Consider the following 7,063-nt stretch of genomic DNA (forward strand, 5'->3'; position numbering starts at 1 on the left):
CATATGGAAATCCCCAAGTTAGGGTGCAATTGGAACTGCAGCTGCTGGCTTACACCACAACCACAGCAATGCCAGATCCGAGCCTCGTCTGTGACCTACAGCAAAACTTACGGCAAAGCTGGAGCTTTAACCTACTGAGCAAGGCCAGGGATCGAACCCGTGTCCTCATGGATACGAGTCAGGTTTGTTACCTCTGAGCCACAATGGGAACTCGGCTCCCAGTTCTTCTGAGCGTAAGGAGTTTTACGCAGTGACTGCAGATCAACCTCTCCTACCCCGCCCTCACCAGAGTGCCGCTCCTGTCATCCCTGCTGTCACAGGAGGCGGGGCCCACCCTGGTGCCCCCTCCATCCCCATCTGCCCTGCCAGACCCAGCACCTCTGTGCAAGCTCCCCGCCTCCCACGTGCTCCCAGGCACCCGGGCTGCTACCTGGGCCTCCTCCTAAGCCTGTCCTTGGGTGACAAAGTTTGTTGGCATGACATGGTGGCGAGACAAGGGATTGGAGTTCACACCCCAGCTCCGTTGCCCACTTAAGCTGGTGACCTTGAACCCCTTGGAGCCTGCCAGGAGGGTTAGATGTGATCTCTATGTCAAGTGCACACAGTAGGTCCTTGGAAATGTCAACTCTCTTCCCTTCCTACCTAAGCTGTATTTTCTCCTCAACTGAAACTAGTTTAAGGAAAACAAAATGGGAGTTCCCATCATGGCGCAGTGGTTAACGTATCCGACTAGGAACCATGAGGTTGCGGGTTCGGTCCCTGGCCTTGCTCAGTGGGTTAAGGATCTGGCGTTGCCATGAGCTGTGGTGTAGGTTACAGACGTGGCTCAGATCTTGCATTGCTGTGGCTCTGGCATAGGCCGGTGGCTACGGCTCTGATTAGACCCCTAGCCTGGGAATCTCCATATGCCACTGGAGCGGCCCTAGAAAAGGCAAAAAGACAAAACAAACAAAAAAAAAAACGCACACACACACACACATATATATATATATATATATACACACACTCCATTTAAAGTTATTACAAGACAATGGCTATATTTCTCTGGGCTGTCTAATATATCCTTGTTGCTTATCTTTGTTTTGCCTCGCCTTAGGCACTTGGAAATTGAACCTGAGCCACAGCAGTGACTCAGGTAAGTCACAGCAGTGACAATACTGGATCCTTAACCCACTGAGCCACGAGGGAACTCTGATCCTTGCTTATCTATTTTAGTTTGGTCTCTTAATCCCATAGCCTCTATCTTGTCTCTCCTCTCTTCCTCTCCCCACTGACTGGTAACCACAAGTTTGTTCTCTATGTCTATAAGTCTGTTTCTGTTTTTTTTGTGTGTGTTTTTGGTTTTTTTTTTGGTCTTTTCTAGGGCCGCCCTGGCGGCATATGGAGGTTCCCGGGCTAGGGTCTAATCGGAGCTGTAGCCACCAGCCTACACCACAGCCACAGCAACACTGGATCCGAGCTGCGTCTGTGACCTACATCACAGCTCACGGCAACACCAGATCCTTAACCCACTGAGCAAGGCCAGGGATCGATCCCGCAACCTCATGGTTCCTAGTCGGATTCATTAACCACTGTGCCATGACAGGAACTCCTGTTTCTGTTTTGCTATATACATTCATTTGTTTTATTTTTAGATTCCACATATAGGTGACAAAGAGCATTTGTCTTTCTCTGACTTCTCTCACTAAGCAAAATATTCACTAGGACCGAGAATGTTGTTGCAAAGGGGGTTTGTGATTTGTGGGTTAGATTTGGGGGCAGGGAGTTCCCACTCTGGTGCAACGGGATCAGTGGTGTCTTCAAAGTGCTGGGGTGCAGGTTCAATCCCCGGCGAGGCACCATGGGATGAGGATCCAGTGTTGCCACAGCTTTGCGCAGGTCACAACGGCAGCTCAGATCTGATCCCTGGCCTGGGAACTCCCTATGCTGCAGGGCAGCCCAAAAAGAAAAAAAAAAAAGATTCGAGGGCAGGGGGTTAGCTTCATCAGAGCTCAGAAAACATGGCCTCGTGCCGACCCCTCTCTCTCTAGCTCCTGTCTCTCTGGTTTGATCCATTCTTAGGAGGGGTTTCCCCTCATAGTGGCCACATGGCTGCCAGGGCTCCACCCTCATGGCTGATTCTTTTCTCCTACCTCTAGCAGAAGCCCTGGAGTCACTGCATTTGCTGTGTCTTAGGTCGTGTCTAACCCTGGCCAATCACTGGGCTGGGGAAATGCAATCTGCTGTGTGGTTTAGGCAAGGGAGGTGGGGGAGAGGGCTGGCTCCTCCACAGGGAAACTGGGCTACTGTTTCCATGGGAACAGAGAAAGGGTGCTGGGGGCTCTGTCCTCTGAGGGCTCTTAAAGTATCTCCAGTTTCCCACGTCCCCCGGCCTCACTCTGCCCCTTGCAGCACTGCCAGTCTTTTCCCAAGATGCAGGTTGGATGTTGCCTTTCCACGACTCAGAAGCCTTCGAAGATTCCCTGAGGTTCACAGACTCCATCCAAACCCCTTAGCAAGGCAGTCTAGACTCTACCATCTGGCTCCAAAGCGTGGTTCCCCACCCATCACTTCTTTCTTTCCTTCTTTTTTCTCTTCCCCCTTCCTTCTTTCCCCCTCTCTTCCTCCATAAGTTTAAAGCCCCTCTGCCCACCATTATCTGGGTAGATACCCAAGAGCGTTGGAAACACGTTCACACAAAACTTGCACCAGAGGAGTTCCCGTGTGGTGCAGCAGAAACAAATCCGACTAGGAACCATGAGGTTTCAGGTTCGATCCTTGGTCCTGCTCAGTGAGTTAAGGATCTGGCGTTGCCATGAGCTGTGGTGCAGACATGCCTTGGATCCTGTGTTGCTATGGCTGTGGTACAGGCCGGCAGCTGTAACTCTAATTCAACTCCTAGCCTGGGAACCTCCATATGTCATGAGTGTGGCTCTAAAAAGAAAAAAGAAAGAAAAAAGAAAACTCGCACACGAGTGTTTATAGTAGCACTGCATGTAATAGCCCCAAAGTGGAAACAACCCTAATGTCCATTAACTGATGAACGGACCAAACAAAATACGGTCTGTCTGTGCAACGAAATATTATTCAGCCATAAAAAAGAAACAAAGCACTGGTAATGCTACAACATGGGTGACCCTCGAAAACATTATAAGTGGAAGAAACCAGACATGAAAGTCCACAAGCTGCATGATTCCATCTACATAATATGCCCAGAATAGGTGGATCTATAGAGACAGAATGTAGATTAGCATTTGCCAGGAGGTGAGAATGGGGTAGAGATAGTGGGTATGGGGTTTCTTTCTTTCTTTTTTTTTTTTGTCCTTTTAAGGCTGCTCCCTCAGCATACAGACGTTCCCAGGCTAGGGGTCGAATCAGAGCCGTAGCCACTGGCCTACACCACAGCCACGGGGACACAGGATCGGAGCCACGTCTGCCACCTACACCAGAGCTCATGGTAATGCCAGACCCTTAACCCACTGAATGAGGCCCGGGATTGAACCCTAGTCCTCCTAAATCCTAGTCGGGTCTGTTATCGCCGAACCATGACGGGGTAGAGACAGTGGATATGCTGGGATGATGAAACTATTCTAGAAATAGCAGTGATGTTTGCACGACACTGTGAATATACCAAAACCACTGAGTACACAGTAAAGTGGTGAAACACGGGAGTTCCTGTCTTGGCTCAGCAGTAACGAATCTGACCAGTACTCATGAGGAAGTGCGTTCGATCCCTGGACTCACTCAGTGGGTTAGAGATCTGGTGTTGCCATGAGCTGTAGTGTAGGTTGCAGACACGGCTCAGTTCCTGAGTTGCTGTGGCTGTGGTGTAGGCTGGCAGCTGCAGCTCTGATTTGACTCCTAGCCTTCGAACATCCAGATGCCGTATGTACGGCCCTAAAAAGTAGAAAAAAAATGGGGGGGGGGAGTTCCCATTATGGCTCAGTGTAAACATACCCAATTAGTATCCATGAGGATTTGGGATTGATCCCTGGCCTTGCTCAGTGGGTTAAGGATCTGGCGTTGCTGTGAGCTGTGGTGTAGGTCACAGACTTGGTTCAGATCCCATGTTGCTGTGGCCACGGTGTAGGTTGGCAGCTGTAGCTCCGATTTGACCCCTGACTTGGGAACTTCCACATGCCTCAGGTGTGGCCCTAAAAAAATAAAAAGGAAAAAAAAGGCGACATTCAGAGTTCCTGTTGTGGGTCCGCAGGATCAGCAGCATCTCTGCAGTGCCAGGACATGGGTTCAATCCCCAGCCCTGCACAGGATCCAGCATTGCTGCAGCTTTCACATAGGTCAAAACTTACAGCTCGGCTCTGATCCCTGGCCTGGGAACGCCATATGCTGCAAGGCGGCCAAAAAAAAAAAAAAAAAAAAAAAAAAAAGAAAAGAAAAGAAAATGGCGAAACTCATGTTATTATTATATCTCAATAACATTTTTTTATTTTTTGCTTTTTACGGCCATACCTATGGCATATGGAAGTTTCTAGGCTAGGGGGCAAATCAGAGCTACAGCTGCCAGCCTACCCCACAGCCACAGCAATGCCAGATCCCAGCTGCTCTGTGGCCTACATCACAGCTCACAGCAACACCGGATACCCAACCCACTGATCAAAGCCAAGGATCTAACCTGAATCCTCACGGATATTAGTGGGGTTCGTTTCTTCTAAGCCATAATGGGAACTCCTCAATAGCCTGTTTTTTTTTTTTTAATGTAAAAAACCCCACAACTACATTTCTCCCACCCCCCCAAGTCAGGGCCACTCATGTCCAGTTAGAGGGCCGACTGGAGGCAGAGGCCATGTGTGTCTAAACAGGACTGGCTCACAGGCGGCTGAGCCAGGAGCCCCAGGGTCAGGGGAAAGGAAGTGTGTACCGAACACAGAGAAGTGAACAATCAGCCCGGTGGCTCCTCCCAGCACCAGGGGAAGCAGCAAAGCTGGGCTGAGCTGGGCTGGGTTGACCCTCAGTCAAGGGAAAGGAAACACCAGGGCTGAAGCGGCTGCAGGAGGCAGATCAGGATGGAGGGCTGGGGCACGGGACCACGGCCCTGCCTGGGTCCTCACCCCCAAGACCCCCACCCCCCAAACACCCAGCTTTGTTCTCAGCATTCACCTGGGTTCCCACGCACGCAGCTATGAGTGGCTTTTGTTCCCCTCAGCAGCTCTCCCTGACCTTCCTAGAGACACAGCCTGATCCCAAAGCGTGGCTGGGCAGGGGTTAAGGGGCATCGGGTGGGGGTGGGGTGCAGCACCGGCTCCCCAGGCCAGCGAGGAGGGAGAAGAGGTCGCCCTGGGAGGGCAGGGCTGGGGCATCGAGGCGTGGAAGGCAAACTTGGTAAGAGGATAGGACCTTGCTTCTTCAGAACCATCTGCTTCACCCTTGGGCTTATGTCTCAAAGGCACGGGGCATGACCGGGACCAGGGAAAATGCCACCGAAGGGGGCTCCTGAAGCAGGTGGGTCCTAGGAGGCCAGGCTCCTCCCCTTCCTCCACCCCCATCACCGCTGCGCCACGTCAGCCTTAATGTAGCCCGGGTGCAGGTGGGAGCCAGAGCCCCACGTGAGCAAGAGGGATGCGGTTTCGGGAAACTGGTGACCCAGCTGAAGAGGGGTCGAGGAGCAGTCAGCTGGCAGTCGCTGGGCACCAGCTTCCTGCCAAGAGCGAAAGGGAAGCGTCTGGTGTCAGAGGGGCGCGTGTGCGCCAGACCTGTCTGCAGTCTGGGGTTCTCATCCTGCCTCTCTGGTTTGTTTTACACGCCTGCTGCCCTGGCCCTCCCAGAGCACTGCCAACAGTCACACGACTTGTATCCAGGCAACGGGCTCCCATTCATGCCGAGCTCCAGCTTTCTTTCCCGGAGGCTGCCTCCCCCCGGTGCCCTGCACATGGCTCCCCGCTGCCCCCACCCCCACCGACAGGATGCAAAGCTTTCCTCCCCTCTGCCCACCACTTTCATCCCACTGGGGCTTCTGGATCTTCCTTGCCAAATGGGCACCAAGACGTTACCATTGCTCACCAGGCTTCTTTAGCAGCAACACGAAAATAATTGTCAGAGCCATGGCTGCCCAAAAGCCACACATGGGCTCTCGTGATAAGGACTGGGGCCTTGTTCACTGCGGCCAAAGGCCGGTAATCTTCCCAGGCAAGGGTTTTCCAGGGCCGGGAGGGAGGGGTGCGTTTTTAGCTGACACTTGGCTTGGTAGGAATACAAATGACATTCTTGAACTGCGTCAGTTCTGTGGCAGGGGGCGGGGAGGCGGGGGGAGGACGGGAGGATGGAAGAGGGGCTCGGGTTCCAAGAGTGCCACTTCCCGAGGCTGGTAAGTCACAGTGGCCCTTTGGATCGTGGCAGGGTGCCTCACGTGTGGGGGATCCCGGGGAGGAGGGAAGATCAGCTCCCCAAGCTGGGGCTTGTCTGCAAGTCCTGTCTTCAGAGGAGGCGCCTATAAAACAAATGAAACCAAACAGCAGCTGCTTGTTTTCAAAGGGAGACCAGTTTTAGCCAAGGCCGGTCGGATCTGTTGTCACTTCACCAGGGAGGGAGGCAAATGTTGGACATGGTTAGGTTACCTATTTATCTCTGACTCAAGGCATCGGCACGGGCAGCTCCCTCGCACACGCCCCTGGGCCTGGCAGCGGGGGTTTGGTCCTGGGTTTGGTAGGTGAGGCAGGATGGCCGCCAGCTGAGGACAGAAACCCCCTCCACGTTTAAGCCAGTGACAGCCTCTCCCCAGATGGCGAGACACTGGTGTGGGGAGCGTGTCTGGGACCCGGGGAGGCCCGGGCTGGCCCACTTATTCAGGGCTAGAGGTGAGCCCCGGCTGCTCTGCAACTCGGCTGAGCCAGCACGAGGGAAGCCAGGGCTGGCACGGCTCCGGGAGGCCGCCCCCTCCAGATGGAGAGGTCAGGCCGGGCCCGCAGCGGCCGTGAGGACCACGCCGGGAGGGCCCGGTACGGTGCCAGCTGCTGGCTGCGCGGCCCGAGCCCAGCACCTCCTCAGCACAGAGGCCGGCCGGCCTTGGGAGCAGCCTCAGGAGGCTCGGGGCTGGGCGGAAACCCAGCGTGACAGCCGCTCTGCCTTC

The sequence above is a fragment of the Sus scrofa genome, chromosome 2, assembly GCF_000003025.6.
Source record: "Sus scrofa isolate TJ Tabasco breed Duroc chromosome 2, Sscrofa11.1, whole genome shotgun sequence".
Classification (NCBI taxonomy): domain Eukaryota; kingdom Metazoa; phylum Chordata; class Mammalia; order Artiodactyla; family Suidae; genus Sus; species Sus scrofa.